This window comes from Synchiropus splendidus, chromosome 1 (assembly GCF_027744825.2).
Source record: "Synchiropus splendidus isolate RoL2022-P1 chromosome 1, RoL_Sspl_1.0, whole genome shotgun sequence".
Lineage (NCBI taxonomy): Eukaryota > Metazoa > Chordata > Actinopteri > Syngnathiformes > Callionymidae > Synchiropus > Synchiropus splendidus.
In genome coordinates, this window is record NC_071334.1 from 22,948,209 (window position 1) to 22,970,623 (window position 22,415).

Sequence of the window (22,415 nt, forward strand, 5' to 3'; positions counted from 1 at the left end):
GCAATGAAAAAGAACCATTTTAGGAGAGGGAATTGTGAAAAGGTTTTTCATCACACTAAACAAAGGACTGACAGTTTGTATAATTTTTTTGAGAAAATAATATGACTAAATGATCATCTATTCACATTATCTCTGATATTTCTTCAGTAGCATCTAGGAAATGTGTCCAGATGTGTCAATAGTTAAAGTCAACTGTTAAGAGACTTGAGATCATTTAACTCAAGCTCAGTTTAACCCCTGAATAAATCTGGCAGAGCAGTCAGTGAGACACGAGTGGGTTCTACCATGGACGTGAAACATTGAATTTCTCATCTCTATTCTTAGTTAACTATTATAATTAAATTTGAATTTAATATAATGATTAAACCTAAACAAAATGACCCAGTTGTTTAATCTTTTAATCCTCAAACCAACGGTTGAAAAAGAAAGGGCAAAAAGGTTCTCCCTTCCTAAAAATGTTCTTACTCGGTTGGTTAAAAACCCACACTGGTTCAGTATGGGTTTATACACATATGTGCACACACTGTGCGTGACTTTTTTTTGCAAGCGTGATCAATACTTTGTAAGACTGATTCATGATGTGCTCACTAGAAGCTAGCAAGATAGTGACTCGTCTGGTTTTAGTTTCAAAATTACTTTGCCATCAAGGAATGTACGGACAGCCCTGCTCTTCATAAACCTGAGTATTGACCGTGTGTTGCAGTGTTGCAGTGCCTCGATCTTTAACAGTGGGCCATACTTCTGCCAAGGCAAGCCCAGAATGAAGAGTTAATGGGTCCAGCACCACAATAAGTAGTGATGGAAGAGCGGAAATACAAGCAGGCTCTAAATTCCCACCATTATTCTGACAACATGGACAATAAAACTGTCTTAATGCAGCCACCTCTACTGCATCTCTGGGCATTACTTAAAACAAAGGCAAACTCTCACATATATAACTAGCACTGTGCAAGCTACATTTTATCTTGGGACAAAGCCAGATGGCAGCTCATAACACACTTACACTTGTGCTGCAAAATCTATACCGTTTTTATCTACCTGATTTTTTAAAACTTTCTCTCAGGGTATTATATCTCCATTTCCTCCTCTCACATCACAGCTTGGTAACCTAGCAACCACTCCTCCGCTGCAGTTCAGAGGTCTTATTTCCTGAGCCCCAAGACAATTGAAGTTTGGCTCCAGCTTGAATGATGTTTAAAGAATTGCCCATGAATCATACAACAATATCCCAAGTAAACACTTATTTATTACCCTATCGACACGATTTCAGATGTTCTTGTTCTTATACAGTGTGTGCATTACATTCTTGAACACAACTTTTGCTTGAATCTACTTCAGGTTCTATCACGAATCACTCGGGTATTCACAAAGACATTGTTAGTGATTTCATGAGGCATTGAAATGTATATATGAGACTTCATAGACCATTTTATGAACCACGTATGACAGCTTATAACAATGTTTCTTGAGTATTATAATGGTCTTTATAACTAGTTACGTCCATGACATAATACTTACACTTAATACTTCATAAACTGTGTCATAAGTTACCATACATTATTATGACCATTCAAGTTCTAAAAAGCATTATGGGTGGTGGAAGACACCAAAGTCAATCCAGGAAACATGTTTGCATGGACATTTGTTGCCTTTGCATGGACCACTCTATCAGAATACATCTGTGAGCATGTTCTCTCCGAAAGACAGGACCCAATACAAAATATAATTTTGTTCACATTGAGATGGTGCTTCATGCCGACTGTTGATAGGGTTGGAGCCCATGTACACACCCAATTTCATTCTACTCATTTCTATTTCATTCATTCATACAAACAAAACCATTTGCTGTGGCAGGTCAACGTGACCAGAAGACCACGATGCGAAAGAAATGTATTCAACAAAACACAGACACAAATAAATGTAACAATGTAATATCATTTGCTAAACCTGTTGCTAGGTAGCAGAATGTGGGTTTGGTCATAAATGGCTGGAGGAAGTTGCGTGGCGGAAAAGTCTCTTCTAAGCTTCCGGCTATTTGCACCTGGCTTTTCAATATTGCGCATTCAGAGTAGTGTGGGTCGAATTAAACGCTCGCTGCATGAGCACGCACGTCTGGATCGGATAGTAATTGTTTAGTTGGCAAACACAGGAGATTTAATCTTTGTTCACCATACATTCATTTAGAATGAGGAAAATCAGGCCCTGTAACCGCAGTTAGCTACTCAAGCTTAAGTCTTAAGTTATTGTTGCTTTACTTGGAGAGGAAATGAAAACACAGCTCACTGCAGTCTCACATTCATACTCTTTTCAGTGCTCCTCCGCTTCATTCGGCAAAAGGTCTGAGCACTTTAGTGACATCCCATCACCACAAATCATTGCCTTTTAGTTTCCTCTTCTGAGGGTTACACTTATAGCGGTCAAAGGAAGGAAAAGAAAACAGTCATGGGCCACACACATCCACTCAGTACTGAGCGACAGACTGAATTTACCCTCCGTCCTCAGTGGCAGTTACTCAACAAATGAACTTCCTCATGACAGTGTGGGGTGGGCATCATTTTAGGTGTTTATGTGGTCTCCCTCTTTTATGTAGCGTGGTTTTAGGAGTGTGCAGGGGGTGGAACAAGAACGCAGTCACCTCCAAGCAATTGCAATTACATGCATCAGTGCAATTACTCTTCCGGCTATTATGTTCTCCGTAATTTAGTGCTACCCACCTGGGATGTTTAAAAGCATGTACGAAAGGAGTCGGAGAAAAGTAAAAGAGTGAAGGAGACGGAGAGAAGAGGAGGGAGCTGGTCTGGGGTGGGGGGAGGTTTTTCTGCCAGATGAATCAATCGAATGCTTCTTCAGTCACCTGGTTGAGCCCTGAGTTATGACACCGTGATGCACACCAATTGATAGCCGACCTTACAACGTCAGGAAGACCTGCTGGCGATGGCCACGTGCAGCATGTATTGCACCCTCCAAATCCATTAAGCCTTACTCACCGCGACTGTTTAATTGGCATGGCATTTACTGTCCTACAATGGTCGTCCCAGAATACTTGAAAAGGTTGGAGCTCTCAATTATTTCCCACAGCTGCTCCTGTGTAGTATATTAATTGGCAGTTACAGTGTGTCGCGACGCACTGAGCATCGAGTTACGGTGGCATTTTAAGACATCGATGTTGATCAATTTTTGTGGGGACAAAAAAGTGCACTGTATAAAAGTTCTGTGTATTTTAAAAGAAGCTTTAAAATACAGTTTTTTTCAGGTCTGTACTGCATATTGTTGGCATGTGTTGATAGATGACATCATACAACTGACTGCACACTCAACTCCAACGATTATTGTGCCTAAGCACTCAGAAATAAAGGAAACCTAGGAGATCACACAAGCCAAAATTGTCCACTTAAAATGTAGTTTTTTGATAGAGTGAAAGAACAATGAGGTGACCAAAACAAACCTACATGGTCATTTCATTTTGTTTTTGTATTGTTTTTTTTTTTCGAACCTCATTTCAGACATTATGGAAAGATTGCAAGGTAGCATAGAAATACATTATTTATGCACTGTATCCTGCTTGTCCTTGTATTTCCCAGTGGATATATGTGACTGTATGCAATTCTTTTCATTTGCTATGCTTTTTCCAGTGCTGCTTTTCTCTCAGATGTAAATAAAATTGTTTTCTGTCTATATCATGTCCTTTATGTTTTCTAGTATTCCTTTAATACACTGTTCAGTTACTCCTGAACTTGGAAGTCATCACTCTTCTCTTTTTGTGCAGGTCACAGTTTGTAAGCTCCACACTTTCACTCCAATTGTTAGATAGGATTAGATAACCTTTATTTATCACATTGCAGTGCACATTTGTCTCAGTGTGGTTCTTGCATACGGTTGGACCAAACGCCCACTTCTATTTTCCTTTCCTTCTAATTTCTTTTCAGCCTTTGTTATTGGCCCGGATTTCTTTGATCTATGTAATTACATGCCCCTTTTCAGCATGTGATAGACTGCGATGACAAATAGTCAAATTCAAAGGAGCTCAGTGGCCATGTGGAGTCCACAGAATCCTGATGGTAGTTCACAATGCCACCCAATTTTGAAATCTGCAACTTTTTTTTTTTTTTTTTTTTCCTGACAGACAGACAGATAAATCCAGGCAAAATCATAACCTCCAAATGTGATGATATATCAGAGAATTACTTACTCTACTCAGGTGCCCGTGCACACACGTGTGTCCATGCACACACACCTTTGTATTGCAATGCTCTGCTGTACCGCCACAAGCGTCGTTCCCAGGGGGACCTGCGTCTCTGCGCGTGTGTGCGTGAAGGCGAACATATGTCAACACTTGACTGCCAGTTCAGGGATATAAATTCGCCATCATGACTATCAGTATGATTAAAGAGCCGAACCGAACCACATCCATCACCACAAATAATCACCGAGAAGGTTAGGCGGGTCACGGACGAGATGAGGCAGCAAACAGTTGAAGACCTTCAATTTGACTGAGAAACTGTAGCCACAAGATGTGAATACTCCTTTCATCGGCTTTCAACTGAGAAATTAGTGCACGCATGCCTCCCAGGCATGTACCATGTTTTGATGCGTGGCTGTTTGTGCGTAACACCAAACTTCTTCTGAATGAGTGTTTCAGTAAACTGTGATGTCTTCCAGGTTCTTTGTGTCTTCAGCCTTAGCCTTGGCCTTTATCTTTTACCGGGGTTCAATTGAATTCTATGTGGCACACACCTTTGATTTTTGGCCCCTCTATGACTGAGTATGACTGCTCCGGACAATGACACTGAACCTCAGTCCATTTCTTCTTTTTTTTTTTTTTTTTTCAAAAGAAAAAAAGTTTGTGTTATTCTCAAGTAAACCAAAGTTGGTGTTTCATCGTGGCGTAGTGGCATCAATGAGAGAGAGGCCAATATAGTGACATCAGCTGTCTTGCACAGCAGAGACATTCAAACACAGTTTGTATATTTCCGGCTATTTTCTTATGCCACTGGGTCAACAGCTATTATCTCTGGACGGATATATGCGGTGTACTCCCATAATGGCTGATGCAGTACAAGCCAAAGGCTGATCAGCGGCAGCAGAGAACGCGGAGCAGCCTTGTGCCCCATCTGGGCCGCAGAGAAAAGGTAACATGTCACATCCAGGTCAACATTGTGTATTCATGCATACTCTTAACACTTGTGACCTGGAAAACGTTTTCAAGACACAACTTGATGAGCAGCCTACAGTGGAAGGCACAATGTGAAGTCTCTTCGGTGTCTGTGGTCACATGGGCTCCTCGGGGTGTCATTCTGGTGCAGAATGTACTCACCATGCCCTTTGCACATGAATGCACACTTCAACATCTCCTGAGCATAGCACTAAATCAGAATTAACACTGGATTCTCCTAACTGGAGGAGCAGCCTTGGTTAGCGAACACTATAAATGTCAAGGCTTCGCCAGCTGCGTTACCATTAAGTAGATCAGACAGTTCTCTGAGTGGTAGACTGAATCTTGTATGTTGTATGTATATATTTTTCTCATGGTACAAATATATTTTTAATCCTCCGAATCAGCCGCAAAAGAAACCTCTTATGCATGTCTACATACAGAGTCTGCACTGTTCAAGCTCTGCCTTCCAACAGCAAGCAGAGTTGAAGAACCTTAGACCTTAGCAGGAACTTTCCAATAGCAAAAAGTAGAATGCATCGCCCATGGATGTCAGTGCTTGAGGATACCAGTGTCTCTTGAGGTTTGAGGCAGAATTTATGTTTGTATTGTTTGTTGTATTTAAACCTTAACTGTCATGATGCTTCAAAATCGATATTTAAAAAGGAGATTGATCTTGCATTCAGAGCCTTACGAGTGCCTGCCTGTGTGTCACAATGTTGTCCCCTTGCATCACCGTGTTTGACTTACAAGTGGTAAACAGTTTATCATTCCACCCATGCCTCTCGTGATCCCACTCCTTTTCTGACATGAATTGCACAATCCAACTTGACTCTTCGCTATCATCCAACTGTCAGCTGATACACTCTTTAATCTCCCCTCTTATCAGTCAAAATGCCAAGCCAACTGCTTATTCCTCTCTCGCCATTTCTGGAGATTTCATATATATATATATATATATATGTATATGTTTATATATATATGTTTTCATTCAGCAATGGATTTTGCTTCATTCGCCACCACAGTTCTTTTGCTTTGAACATCTTAGGCCGCTACCACCGGAGCTCCGTAAATGAGGGCAGTGCTTCATGAACCTTCATCAGACAATCGCTGCCTTCAGTTTCCATAATCGAAGCTGCTCTCTCTCCCTTTAGAAGCGTCTCCCTGCATGCACATGTATATGCATGTAATCAACAAGACTGCGTGGTGTTTTGATGATCACCTCTTCGTCACTTAATCCTAATAAATGGGTAAATGATCTCTTCGGTTAGAAAATTATGGAATAAAATTATGAGTAATGATATGTTGACACGCTGAAGAGAATTGCATGTATTGTTTGAGGTTTTAAATTGAAGTAAACAACAGCTCACATTACGTAGCTGTGTGAGCCGGGACTCGAACAGTGGCATAGAAAAATGATAATGTCATGGGACAGGAAATGTATCTGACTCTTGATCCACAGGTCGTCTCTAGTGATGGACAGAATAGTGGCACTTCAGATATTTGTGACTTAAATTTAAAATAAATGATGCCAAGTTAATCCTATATAGTGAGATTCGCGAAAAGGACACGGAACATGTTTTGAAAATCAAATGAAAATGACATTTACTTTAAAGTTCTGTACTAAATACAAAGCAGGATATATGTGGCAATACATAGTTAGCAGATGTCATCTGATCACATTCCCAGATCTTATCTAATGGGCTCAGCATCGCGGCTCCTTTGACAGGTACCCACTGGATGTTTAACTTGACAAGGTGTCAAATGTTGGACAAGTAATTGTGTTAAACTGCCCTGTAACTACAGCTCAACATGTCGGCCATATGGACCGGCCCCGCTGAGATCTCACTCTTGGCAGATGACACGCTCAGAGAGACGGAGGAAACACTTGGAGCAGGATGCACTCGGCAAACTTACTTATGGGAGACGGAGGCCAAGATTTACTGGCCGGCATTCAATTCCATGTATACCTTCAAGGCAAAGCTTCTTTAAAAATAAACAGCACATTATAAGAATTTCTTTTTCCAAATTCATTTCAGGCACGATAAAGATTTTATATGTGCATGGAAACAGTCCAGGGGCAGAATGATGAAGTAGATATGCATAAAATGTTTCAATTCAAATATTGGCTTTGTCGCGGCATAACTATCTGCAGCGCTTCTGTGCCAAAACTTACACTTACAGTATATACCCTGAGCTAAGGCATACATCAATTTAAAGTCTGCCAACAACTTCAACATCACTCTTGTGCCAAGACATAAATACACAGCCCGTGAGCCAAGTCATGATAGCTTGATCCCGGAGCAGAAGACCTACAGAATCAGCCTTATCTAACATAACCAATGAGCCAAACCTCTGTCCTCATCCACGAGGCCAACATTATCACCGCTGTAATTGTACTGCATGTTTGATAACAAGGTCAATGAACTAGAACACAATGTCAAGTTTATGTCTTGGAATTCTAGAATAATAATGAAATACATTCACCAATCGAGCGCAAGATTATGACCACCTACCCAATATGGCTCACAGGATGGCAGCCATCAGTGGCGGTCAGTGCTACAGCTGAACAACAACAACAACAAGACAATTTCAAATTCTATGTCTATATAATGAAGCTATTTGAAGTCATTTCCTCCCTTTTATTCTAAGTAAATAACTGCAGCAGGTTCATACCTACTGTATGTGACACCCAGCCCATCACAACATATTACTGAAAAAAAAAAGCAATGTATAGAACAAAAGAATTTACTTTCACTACAGAGAAGCGCCTGTAAAGCAACGCATTGAATTACTTGAACAGTGACCTCTTCTGCAACCCATCCCTTATTTAAGCAAGCTTGAAGAACCAGTAAGCTCTGCTACTCACTTAGGGAGCTCTTGGTGATGCAGCCGATAAATCAGCTCTGCCCATCTCTTTGAAGACACTTGGCTTCAAAGCTACTTCCTTCTACTTTAATCTTTCCTGGAATAATGGTGCGGAAGAAGCATTGATCACCATTTACGCAATTCAAAGGGACAGTTCTGCCTCTGCATGATGTTTGAGCGGCTGCTCCTCAAATGTCAAGTAGAATGTACTTCATTATCACTTTTACATTCAGCAGATTGTTCCAATTGAAATGAGATGACGCAGACCAAGCGAAGAGAAGCCATGTGAAATTATCATCAGGTGGGTTTTGTGAGTGCGCTGACAGTTACTGACTCAGCGACACCACCATTCACCTCATCGGTTAGTAATCACTGTTCAAAGAGGACTCATTACAGTCATAAAATTCAAGCGCATTATGGTGACAACCGTTGTGCGCATTCATTTTGGGGGGCTGATGCTCAAGCCAGAAAAAAAAGCACCGATCACAAACATTACTTTTCGTTCTTTTGGTTGATTCATCACTGAAAGTTCAGACTTTTGACATTCGTCATGCGTGTTTGCAGTGGCATGGCGGTCAGAGCAAGGTGGTTTTTACTGGCCATTTATTGTTTTTTTAACAACCAATGAACAACCCAAAAATGTCCTATTAAAATGTATCAGTACCAGAGTTTCATGGATCTCAGCTGGTGGTGATGAGATTGGCAGATTTGTGTGGCACTGATAAGATGGCGAACCACTGTAACAGTGTCAAGTGTCAGTTCACAGTTTATAATGGTTACAAATAGTGATATAGCAGTTGCACAACTGACTTAACTGACTTTTGCATGAAAAATGAATGAAAGCAGCGCTTTACGTGAGCGGATCCGGTAGTAAAAGTGAACACTTTAGAGCATAGGTGTCCAAACCGCTCCTCACTGCATCCCCTTCCGGAACAATGTGTACACCGCTGCCTTAGAGCTTGTGCTTGCTCTACGTTCAGATTGCGATGTGTATGTGCGATGAATGATTAATGATAAAATGTGTGTGTCACACACTGAGTGCGTGGGAACTGAGAGCCCTGCAATAATCTGACTGAGTGGCATGCCTCTAATACTGTGTTTACCTCTCTGATGCTGCCGGTGGGAAGCGTGACCGCTCGACAGCCGCACTGTGCTACTTGAATAGGCACAAAATAGTGAAGACCCTGCATTCAAGTCTTTGTTGGCAGTAGTGCCACTGTGAGTCAAATTCGATTTCATGTCAAGGCATTAATGCTGACATAAGAGCAGAATTTTCATTTAAGGCTGCCATCATAGCTGACATCTCCTGTCAACTCAAATTTGAAAGCAAAAACTACAATGTGCTACATGTACTATTTACAGAAGGTCAAAAAAGGCTGAATGTCAAGCAGTGGCGTGTTGCCATTCATAGCTGTCTTTACAGCTACTGGATGAGCTATTACCAAGCCTTTCCAACCTCAGACCTTCAGACTTCCACAGTAATGTGCCATGAAGAATAACGTACTTTAGATGCCATACCTGAGCGTGTTATCGATAGGCAGTTATTTGTTATTCTGACACTAATTCCAGTAGTCCGCAGTTAATGCGCATCCAGGTTATGACTGCAGCAAATTGACGCCACCCCTGTCGACTGCAGTATTGTCCTCACAGTGACAGTTGACACCTATTACTATGTTAATGAGGGCTTCATGATTTACTGTTACATCCTCAGTTGGTGTCCGGCCTCAGAGAAGTCGACAGGAGGAGCTGTGTGACACAAATGCTAAATGATTGTTAGGTGAGATGGAGACCAAACCAGGCTCCAGCTTGAACAGGGAAGTCATTTGATCATGCAAGACACAGTCTTGATAAACACACAAGAACAACTTAGGAGTGACCCCTCGATTTGTATCTACATGGTCGTCCAGTTTATTGATTTTATATCATCATTTGAATCAATTCTGAGACTTAGACTTTCTTTATTATCGTTGCACAAAAACATATCACTATATTATGGCAACAAAATTTCGGTCTGAGGCCTCCGGTTTCCAAAAACAAAACTATATGTCCAAAAATAAATAAATACTAGACAAATACTAGTCCAGAAGATGTACAAATAAACACATAAACAGTATTGCAGCTACTGTCTAACATTCAGCAGCCTGACAGCACCAGAAACTAAACTGCTCCTGAATCTGAATTAAATCATGAAATTATGACGGGACCACTTTGTAAGTGCTCTGCGCCTTTGGTAAAAATACTTTCTTCTCATACTTTACTGGCACAAGTTTATCTCATAGATCATCATGACGCTCAATGTCACAGTGGAGGACAGTGGCAGTTTCATGAGTCTATTTTCACCTTCTTACTGTTCAGCCTCCACACGCACATGAGGGTCCCCTCATATAGCCTCACCTCTCAGAGGACATAGACACTGTTAAACTCTGACAGAAAATGAGTTCTGCACCATAATGTATGACACACAGCAGTTGACAAGTCTTTCTAATAGCACTGCCCTTCATCACTGATTGATACTAATGTGTCTGTGCATGAAAATGAGTCACAAAATCAAAGAAACAAGATTGAGGGGAGAGGGAGTAAAACCATCAGTGGTAGGATAGATAGAGATGATTCCAAAAATGGCTGTGTTCCACTGCCTTGTACCTGCACAAAGAACGTCCTCTTTAGTGAGGATGGCTTTGTTGAAGGCTTGTTTCTGGAACATGCAGATGCACAGAACAGGCAGACAAAAATCACTGTTCCTGTTCCTATTTTTTGCCCATTTGAAGGCAACCGTTTAGAAGAGAATGGCGTTTCATATTATCTGAAGTCACATCAGGGGGCTACCCGAGAGAGAGATGTTGAATGGAGCAAGGCATTTGTGTTGCAGATGAAGATCACACTCCTTCCTGCAGGTTTCAATTACAAACCACGCTCATGCTAGGAGGAGTACAAGTTATGGCTGCATTTTTGTACAGATATTTTGGGCTAGTTTGAGGGAACATAAAACATTACAAGTCCCATGTGCGATGAATAAATATCTCATCTAATTAAACTGACTTTTAAGGTGGCTGAGTTATGCGTATCACAAGATTAGCGAAGAGTGGCCAAAACTGGAGAGGATCAGAACAAGAATTTACGTTTTTAAACATCTTATTGATCATTGCCCGGTATTTTTTTCTTTTTATGCATAACGGAAATAACCTCAACATCCTGTGATCTACATACGTGGCTGCACTCTAACAACTGTGCTCCCGCAAAGTCAGGTGAGTTCAAAATTCTCTTCATATTTCCATTTTGCAGAGCAGATTACAGTACCTTTTCTTACACATATGTAGTAGTTTGCCAAGGAATGCGTGAGACATGGGCAATGTGAGCGTGTGAAAACCCTCATTTGGGTGTGTCTCACTCCAATTGGGTGAATGTTGGCACCCATCGAAGTGACTTGTCATTTTGCTGGAGTGTTGTTTACTTCCATCTGAGTGCAATTTTGGTTTGGCTTAATCCATAGAAGGCACCAAGGTTCTGAGATTCCTGAACAGCACTGGTTTCAGAACCAGATCTGTTGCGGTGTGATAGGCCTCAGCGTGACAATGTTTCACAATGGAACCCCCCAATCCTCCATAAGTGTGCCAAGCTATTGGATACTTTCCTGCACTGCACTGAAGAGACAGACATGTACTCACCACCCAGCCATAGGGGAGAGTACTCCGCCTGTATAAAAAGAAGGGTACTCAAGATAATCGCCGGCTGCTGGGTACCGAAGCCTTTCAAAACAAGTGGCCGTCACACATAGGCCAAACCACAAGTCAAGCAGCCCCTGGAATCACCTGCCATTAACAGGTGAGAGCAATGAATGAAGTGATGAAATCATGCTTACTTTCTCCTGCAACCAACACGCTCACAAAGTCATGCTGTAGGAAATAGAGGGTGACTAGCTTGGGTAACCCTCCCAGTACAGGCCTTTCTCTTCAGTGCAGTGTAGGTAAGCAACCAACAGTGAAGCCCCTTCAAGGCCTGAACACACTGAGAGAGGACTGTTGTGTTACCACCTGGATCCGATGGTCATGTTGTCATCATTTGTTTCTCTTCATGTGTCAAAATGTGTCCATTTAGCTGATGGACTGACAGCTCTACATAGTCGCCCACTAAACCTCCCTTGTGGAGGTAAATACAGCAACACATGTTAATTCAACACAATTTGAGAATTTTGACCTGGACTAAACTCATTGTCGCGTTTGTGTCACATTGTTTCTTTTTGATGCCAGCAAACAAAGGGCAATCAGGCATAAGCAGACATTTGTACTCAAGTGCTTCTTAAAAGGGCCATCCTCTCCTATATATCTCCCTGTGCCATAAAGAGCTCTCCATCCTCTGCTTCAGAAATAAAATCCACAACATGAGTGGCACTAAAGACCACAGCGGTTACCACTTCTCCTGACGGCACAGGAGGGAGATAACAGTCGCCGCACCAGGAGTTCATAGAGAGGCTGGGAATAACAGTAGGACTTCGCTCACAGACGGAAAGACCCTGAACATTTCAACACCATTTTTAAAAAATCTTGTCTATCTGAAGGTGAAGACACTCTTATCTGCCAAAATGTTGTTTTTCCATACACAGTTTGCTGCCAGTCTGCTCCTCCATTGTGTTGTTTTCAGAGATCTTGAACTGCATTTAAAATGAAAGAGTAACTTGCCTGCATGATTTTTGTTCCAATATCATATGTGACTTTCTCACTCATCCACATGTCAATAGTCAGTACTGTGCTTAAAATGTAACCTTGTTGTATTATACAGCTGATGGACCGGTGACCACAAGTAGCTGGGTGCCTTGTCAGGGCGACATAAGTGGGAAAACAAAATGAACATATAACATATTTGGACCAGTGCTTCTACAATAAGTATTGAAACTGTGTGCTAACGCAGAACTTGCCCAATTAAAAATAAATAAATAAAAATATTCATCAAGCTAATTAATTTTGCTGGAATTCATTCGCAACACAGATGAAAGGAACGGCGCCATGGTAACAGCTGTATCCTTCCACGCAGCACAGGCATCAGCAAGAGTTGAGAAGATGCCGCTGGCAGCATGCAGCAGTATCAACCTCGCTGCCAATGAAGCTCACGGTGAAAAACAGAGCGCTGTTCCAAAGTGTTGGGGCTCTCAGAGAGATCCATCATCACCCCTGTACAACATCAACATGGTGTCTGCTCAAGCTGGAGGCGCACATGGGCACTCAGACAGGTAAGTGTGCAAGCAAGACATGTTGGGCTGTGAGTTGTACAGTATAGACCCAATTCTGAGGTTAAGACCATTTTCTCCCGCTTAAATTATATTATTTGGTATCACAGATGGCACATACTGTACAGTGTTACTGTTGACTCATTACCTCAATATAGTCTCAAACTGCAAATGGTATGTTACATTTCTCATGTTTTGTCTCTGCGCCTGAGGGATTTAAGAAGTGCACAATTCTAGGTACTGTTTTTACTTTTCTGCCATGCACTACCTGCTCAGGGTGTGAAAAGTTGAAGACTGGACAAACATTGGAAACATGATGTGTAAGAGTGTAATGGTTCATCTAGTGGATCGAAGTACGGATTAACAGCCCTTTAGGCCAACGAGATCAAGCTGTGCTCGGCATGTTGGCCTTCTGAAAGGCATATATCAATATAAAGTAGTTTTAAAGTCATCAATCGATTGTGTCAATATTAGGAAAGTGCACTTCATCAGACTTGATAAACATTTGTTTTTCTGAACTTGTATAATGATACAGATCGTCACTCAATTCAGCCGGCCTTTCTGAGACAGTGACATAATGTCACAACGCCATCACCACACTCCACTGCTCCAGCTGTCAACAAAGCGGCACACGGATGAAGGAGTGGACGCAGTCGAGGGGAAAAAGATCAAGCAGTCATTGGAGTAACGTTTTGGCTGGAAAGGAGATCGGCTAAATAGGTCGTGGTAGTGGTCGCAGTTTGTTGGATGTGTAAAGGTGAAGTCAAACCTTCCAACTGACTGTTGAGGCGGCTCCAGCTCTGTGGTCAAGTGAGTCGCCATCCAAATACGAGTGCTCTGTTGTTTGTTCTTTATGAGAATAGCAACAGGTTCAACGTCTGCTCAGAGGAAATGCGACCATTTATTTTGATGTTTGTATTGTATCTTTTGTTTGTATCTTGGAAAAGACACAATACAAACATCAGAGGCATTTTTGTGTTGATCCTGTATAACTTTCAGTGCAGAGACAATAAAGTATGAATAAAAGACATTTCTTCATTTAACATTCAACCTGATTGCTCTTTGTTTTTTATGTGTATTGTAGAGGATGTGGTTGCATTTCTGTATCCAGAGTTCATTTATACTTGATTCCCTTGCAAGCAGCAACAGGTATAGGAAACGTCACTGCACTTGACTAGTATCCAGATCTTTATATTGCAGCTACACAGGTGAATGAAATGAACCAATATCGTCCTCGAATTGTGTCGGCAACCTCAAACCACGATACACATGGATTTGTTGGAGTGAATCTTTACACCCCTACCGACGTGACAGATTGGCTTTATGCTGGCTCTGTCTGGTGATGGTGCCTGAAAAACAGACCTGAACACCTCTGGGAACATTTCCATCTGCATTAACACATGTTTTAAACACTGATGTCCATTTAAAACTTGAATTCATACCATATTGATTCTGCAAAGCAACTGCAAATATCCGTCTATCACTGTACATTTTTTTAGTATTTTGATTTTGTGAGAAGACACTAATGTTCAGCTGACGTAAAACAAACATGAGTGAAAAGAAACAAGCATGTCGTGGTGTGACATCATCAGATGAGTGGATCTGACAGCCAAGTCGATTGTTAACAAAGCACATTTTATGAAAAGCTACCATTAGAACCTAGCCACCATTGGACCACTATTGAACAACGGAGCACATTTTATTTCTATCATTTGTTTCATTTCCTTTGCACAACGCTCCCAATATTTTTGAAACAGTGGAGCTCATTCTAACACTGGTCATCAGCCCACCTCTGCTGAGGAATGCTGCCAAATGAGAGCACCAGAGGACGGTAGGTGGCAACACCAACGTGGTTCAGAAGTTCTGAGAAATACACAAGAAACTTAAAATCGAAAGCAAAGAGGCAGCAATGATAATCCGAAAATATCGAACACTTTTCTGTTTAGGCCAGTGAGCTGGATGAAAGTGATCAAATGGAGACACAGGTCTTTTGCACACCACAATCTAACAAGGAGGTGCGTGATATTTTTGTTCAGGTGCATGCACACACTCATTTGACAAAAAAAAGATAAACTGTTGAGTTGCATGCCCTGAAAAGAAGCGCATATTAGGCTCCCTCTGAGCTTTTTCATGCCTTCTGTCAATGGCCCTGTCTGAAACGCTCAGCGCACTCGAACATGTGCGCGACGGAGACATGTGTCTTGTCCTGCCGTCCCACTCTTGGAAACAAAACGGCAGTTGAATGGGTTGACAGGTTGTGAAATTTTCATTAGTTTGAAAAACGCCTGATTTCCCTCAACTTTCTGTTTACTGCATCAATTATTTGTGAACAACAAACAGCAGATGTCGCCAGCATAGCCAGGACGCGTGTGTGTTTGCTCTGAGCCATGTACATCTCAGTCTTCAATTAAATATTCCTTTCAAAATTACAGCAGACGCACTATTGTGAAGGGAGGAGTACAGCTTTGAACTTTTACAAAGATAAAATTATAAAACTAAAGTGCCAGTACAATTTGCCGGGAGAAGAAAACCACACACCCCTCTTGGTTTTTGTTGTTTATCACAAAGTGGAAAGTGCAGAAACCTGGCTAAGGATTTTTGTAGGGTCTCTTAGAGGCTTCCGAGTAATCTCAATATTCATGAACTGTTTTACATTAACAACAGTACTGTATACTTACAGCATCATTTAAGTGGCACTGTCATCTTTCTTCTGTCTTCATCCCTGCTTGTACAGTCGTGGATAAAGACAATGTTAATAATAATGATCTCATTGAGTGAAGAGCGACTCTATCCACTTCCTTGGATAGATGGAGCTTGGAGTCTTCAGTAGAATTTGTAGGTTTCATGTCAGGCTATTTGCAGTACTTTGACGCGTGGATTTTTGAGACACAACCTGATCAAAATTCCATCCATCCATTGACAATGAATGCGCTGGGGAAAACTCAAGGTTGGGTTTGGGTCTACTGGCTTTCATCATCCAGTGTTTGTGTCGAATTTGACTTGCGCTGTCGGTGCACACAGCTCAAAGCTGCAATATCCCTGACCCCTGACCCTACCATAGAGCTGCAGCTGGTCATCACACCATGTGAAACGAACACACACAAACACACACACACGTGCTTCGAACTCTTGGTACCGCGCGATCCTCCAAACACTATCTTAAACCCGATGTCAGAGATTCAGCCCTCAGCAGCACGGCTTGCATGATGTTGAATTAGTTTGATCTGGATTATCTGATGACACTGTAAATCAGATTTATTTCAATTTAAATAAGTCATAATTGGAACTGAAACTCATGTGTGAACCATTTCTTAACTTACTGATTAACTTAACTTGTCACTTTGCGAATTAATACCAATGTAATACCATTTCTGTATGTTAAGTTGTTCAAACATATAAGGATGGACGGGTTCACGTGAACAAACTTAATAAACAAGAAATATGACTATTAAAAACTGCATGTAATACAGGAATCATGACCTTCTGTGTATGATTTCCTTTTCATTCAGTTGTTCTCAGAGGGAAGGACTTGAAACAAATGTCAAAAACTATTCTTTCATATTGTGATGGGCTTTGGTGACAGTCCTCCGACCCACCATCAGTCAGTCGAAAACATCTCTATTTTAAAGCCCCAACTCTGCCGAGCCGATCTGCTGGAGCGCCACCTCTGATTAAAGCCATTTTACGTTGAGTAAAAGCATCAGGAAAGTCCGCGGGGAGACATTATCCTCAGGGTAATAATGTGTGGCATCATCTAAGGCAGCAGCAGATACGTTGACGGCGTTAAAGGGCACGGTGTCCGCCCTGCTGAGAAGCTAGTGGCATTTCAAGAGTGGAGATGAATCAAGTTCTTTCAAGTAGAATGGCAGAACGGCTTTGAAGAGCATACATTAAGTGCTACGACATGTATTCTGACAGCTTGCAAACTCGGTTAAAAGCACTTTCTGTTTGTGACAAGTCTTTTGAACATCAGCCAGGTGGGCGCGACTGGCTACTTCTCATTCCTCGGATAGACACCTCAATTTGCCACCTCTCACGCTAATATTTATCCCATCACCTGTGCCAGGTCACTTTCTCACATTCTGTCACGTTGCGGTGCATGAGGGCATGTTTTGTGTTGATCCCAGGCTGTATGTGTGAGTGATGAGGCACTTCTGAGAGGAAGGATGCTGCTTGTCACTTGGGATTATTTATTTAAAACTCCTCAGACTGCAGCAGCTTTAGCTGTGCTCTCTGTGTGCGCATATGAATCCCGGTGGGAACCGGCATGACTCAATTGCCATTTTGTCGCAGCGCTTCCTGACACTTTTACTCATTAAAATGATCACAGATACAGTCAACGACATTAGCTCGCGCTGAGAGCAGCTGTGTCACGGCAGCCTTCATTAGGAAGCTGTAACAGCGTGTGCATGTTCCGGTGAGTGATGCATTGAAGTGAAGCAGAATGAAAAAGCTAAAAATAATCACAGGTCATCTCAAAGGTGCGTGACTTCACTGTCCACGAGGCCACAATATGCTGAAGAGAGTGACCAGTTCCATGTAGCATGTGCGTCGTCATGAGCTCCATGTAGCTTTCGAGGACTTGCTCATACTTTGAAAAAGTTCTTTCGACATTGTTTTTCAGGGGTTGAGGCACTAAGTCAGCCCCCTCCACCTCAACCATCTTGATCAGCCTCTCTTCTACCGTATGAATTGCATTGGTTGGCTTCCTCCCTCCCTCCATGCCTCCTGTATCTTCCCTCCACGCATCCTAACCGTCTAGTCCCCTGTGACTCCGAAGATCTACACATGTTCTGTTCCTCTGATTTACTTGTTTCTGGTCTCTGCCCTTCTCTCCCATCTGCACTTCTACCTCAGAGCAACAATCTCACATCAGTTTAATACAACTTTCCTCACTGATCACAGCTTTCTTCTCCTATTTCACCCTGCGATCACTATCCTCTTCACTTCTTAATCTCTGTCTAACACTTTTATAAAGCTTTGTTAACTAGAAAATGTATATGGAACCAAAGTCACTGGTTTGAAAGACAACAGACATTGACAAAGCTGACTAAAATATATATACGGTAATGCGACAGAACAATATTTCACTATTGCACTGTTGCACTGTATGGTACTTTTTGACATGTAAAATTGAGGAGATTTTTCTTTTCTTCAGATTGACAGTGGTGCCTTTGGCCACTTAGTGCATTTGTGAGAGTATGGCACATCTTGGAAATTGAAAGTCTCACAAGTATCACACTTGAAATTGAAAGTCTCTTTTGTTTCAGTCGGACCAATAACTAGCTGCAGGGGAACTGCATCAGAATATGGAGACTCATCCTTCAACCGATCACATACCTTTCCTTTGAACTTACAATCTACAATGTGTGCTGAAGGAAAACATTATGGCAGAGGTGGAGCAACTCTCGTAAGTCAACTGGTTTCAGTCTGGTGCCTGTTCCTCCAATCCTAACTGGAATCTATGAGTTGGGTGTTTCCCTTTGCCAAATCTGATGTTCTGTCTGGAGTTGCCCTTACGGATTTATTTATGGATTATGTTTATTAAGACTCCTCATCTGGGCTCACCCATTAAGGAGTACATTATATTTACAGTATACACAGCAGTGTAATGGCTCAGCACCTCACTAAGAAGTTTGATAGCCAGACAGAGAAAATAGTCACAAACCAAAAATGAACATGTAAATAAAACACACAAACCTGTAGAACTAAGCACTATTTTATATGCGTTGTGGGGCTTGGAACTCGATTAAAATATATAATTAATTAGAGGTTTAAAGTTTTCTCAATCCAACTATTATTAGTATTTGTCATTATGTTTTGATATGACATTCTTCAGATACTGTAATGTGGCGCAGCAGAATGGGCTCGATGAAAGATTTTTCCCTCTGGAGGAAAAAGTTATAAGTGATCGATCTCTGTTATTTCCGTCAATGAATCTTTTTTGTCTGCAGTTAATTCACTGAAATTCATCTGATCAAGTTCCTTCCTTCGTATGCTATATTTAAATCAAGTAAATGTATCCAAACTTTGCAACATTTAATAGCGCCTGATTTACTGATTTGAGTGTCTTGTCAAGTGAGGATGACTTTAAATGTTCACATTGGAAAATGTGTATAAATCCCACCCATCAAAATGCTATGTTTTAAGCCAGAAGGAAACTTGTTCTCTCAGCCACGTTCCATCTGCTGTGGTTGGTCAGGAGGAAACCTTCAGATCGCCTCTGCTGACGGCTGCAGGACCTTTTCACTGCACTGCTAAATGCCATATAAACTCCACACTTATGAGTTAAAATACCTGAGCTGACGTGCACTGTCCTGTCTGCGTGCTTAATTGTTTACAGACAAGCAGACGTGTAGTTGTGGACTGGTGAACGATGGCGTCACTGGAGTGTTTTCGGACCCAAAGCAAACGATGAAAGAGGGAGAAGAACATTTCAAACATATATGTGTCAGGAAAATTGAAACATTAATTGCTCTTTAAATCTGCATGTAGTTGAAGCTACCCTTTATATTGACCTTTTAAAAATGAAACCAAAAAGTTTGTTCAATGTTTTTCATGCTCTCAAGATACAGAAGATATCTTGGATCTCAACAAAACCACAATGAGGCTATTATCTAGTGAAAGAATGAACGGGTAGGATAGCCTTCTGAGTTTTGTGGCTTTAAAGATGAGGCCTTAACTCCATAAATGTGTGCAAGCAGTCACACACACACACACACACGCACACATGCACACACACGCTTAAACAGTATCATTCCCCCCTTCGAGTAGTCAGGCTTATCCGAGACAGATGATAATAAAGAAGATCTCATTCAATACTGGGTGGAGATAACAAAGGAAGCATGAGACACAGTGATCTGGCCCACCACAGACGGTCCTCCCTCCTCTTCCCCATTGTTGTTGGACAGCCACATCAGATTGCAGAATAGAAAAAGTGAGAAGATGAAAGGTGATACAGTGTGTGATCACAGACCAGGTATACCAGCTGCTATTGACTAAAGATTTTGACAGAATGAAACGGGAAATAACATGTAACAATCCAACTCTTTTTCCACTTTTTACTTTTTTATGTCAAGCCTCACTGATTATACTGAAAGCTAAAATCGGCTAAAATCCATCTCAAGACAAATGCGTTCAGCTCAAAAGTCCGACATGAACACAAGTGAATCGGGTTTTGGCCGCAGACTTGATCCCGACTGAAGAGCTGCACCTTGTCTTTATCTTCTTAGCATCTTAGCATCTTAGAGCAGCGTGGATAAATCAAGACGATCCACATTACGCAGCTTGTTTCCGTATTTTATTATTTTTATTTTCTGGTAAAATAAACACTGGAGCGTCACCTGCTGAGAAGAAAAAAAAGAGTCATCACCTGAGGCGCCGAGGCTGCACAGCAGGTGGCGCATCGTACACAGGTCACCCAAGACAGATTCATTTTTTTTCCACACGCCGAATAAATGTATGCTGATTGAGGATTAAATCTTTCAGATGAGCACTCTCTTGTTTTGCACAGTATCGTTAAACCAGAAAATAGCCAGAAACACAGAGCAAGAGGATGTTCACCATGATACTTCATGGAAGTATATCAGTGCCATCCTCGCTATTAGTAATATTGCAGCACCTGCTAGACACAAACATGACATTACTCCTTTTATTTGTTTCTGTATTTTTGTTTTACAGATTTCTTTTTTTCAAAATGAACATTCACCATGTTTGTGATGCTCTGGTTGTTGAAGCGGAACACACTGCTGCACATACTACGACAAGCTCAGTGACAGACAGTGAGGGAGGACCACAGTTTGTTCAGAGTTCACTTAGTAGTCGTGTCACGTGAACTTGATGCTCACAGTGACACAAAAATCCGCCCAGGCAGGGAGAAACGATCGAATCAAGTCTATACACGGATCCAAACTCATTCTGTTGGTGTGAAGCATTGTCCTTCAGGCTTATTCCCACCTCAGCGGTCAAGGTAAAATCAGCTTATGACGTATAGCCACTGCCCTAACACTGCTTGTAGCGCAGACTATGTGTTTGAGCTGATGACTGACTTAAAGTAAATAGTCACTTTCAAAATCACACGTCATCACCACGCAGTGGCGCACGAGCGCGGATGTGCACGTATTCAAAGGCAAGGACGTTCCATGAATGTCGGAACTACGAGGACACAGCGTACATGAAACCTCCCAAACTTCATAGGCCAGACCAATCCTGCCTTATGACTTAGTCACGAGTTAGCTCACTCAGCTTAGTCAGATCACTCAGCAAACTAACCACAAAAAATTAGGCAAGCATTTTTATTTCACTTCATATTCGATTCATGTCATTTTTTTTTGGTACAGACAGGTGTGTTTAGATCATAACAACAAGCCATTGTCAATTGTTTATTGCAAAGGAACAGTGTTCACAGAATGAAACAGAGAGCTACTGAACGTTGCCCCCTTGGCTTTGCAATGTAATACATAGTAGAAATTAACTCTATTGTCTCAATATTGTTGTGGCTTCAAAATGCAGTCTCATCATCGATGCAACAACTCTTAAACAGATAACATCCAGTCATGCTACAGTTATGACTGTAAACAACTCAACACGCCCAGCTCATTGTCGGATGAACCCACAAGTAGTCCTATTGAGACAGGAGAACACCTCTGTGAAACAAAGGCCACCGAGCCAACACATCCCAGCACACTATTATACGATAGGGAAACACATCTACATTATTTACCTCGAGTCGCAGCACCAGCCGAGTCAGTGTTCCTGCCTGCTGTCGGTATTTCCTCGCCCCGAGGTGTCGACCTGACACTCTTCTCAACAATCAGCCTGACCACTTCCTGACCTGTCTCTCCAGTTGCCTAATGTGGCCCGCGAAACTGCGTCTCTGCCCTGCTCACTGTTCAGAAGGTTGGGTTTCAAACCGGCCCATTTTAACAGTTAAACCTCCTGTTTCACATTATCTCACCCAACCGGTTCGGCAGCCCACGTGTACACGTATTAACGTTTGTGTGACTAAGCGAGCAGGTGATGCACTGATAGCTGTAATGAGAGCAGCATAACATTCTTATCTGTATGAATAATAATTATGATCATATAAATAATTACCCCTTGCCAGATTGCTGTTCAGCTCTTGCTTTCTCAGCACATTGTATTTTTATTTTCATCATGCCCGGTTTTTCATAA

General features: G+C 41.7%; 1 protein-coding gene across 4 annotated transcripts in view; it reads right to left on the minus strand.

Annotated features, from left to right (window-relative positions):
- The window catches only part of LOC128751491 (inactive N-acetylated-alpha-linked acidic dipeptidase-like protein 2), a 273,010-nt gene that overhangs the window by 215,132 nt on the left and 35,463 nt on the right, over positions 1-22,415 (minus strand). For 3 of the 4 annotated variants that reach the window (XM_053852561.1, XM_053852570.1, XM_053852541.1), the window contains exon 1: positions 21,964-22,147. The exons of the other annotated variant lie outside the window; for it this stretch is intronic. The gene's annotated coding sequence lies outside the window, so the exon portion shown is untranslated. Of the gene's footprint in view, positions 1-21,963; positions 22,148-22,415 lie in introns of those variants that run through there. 4 annotated transcript variants of the gene reach the window in all.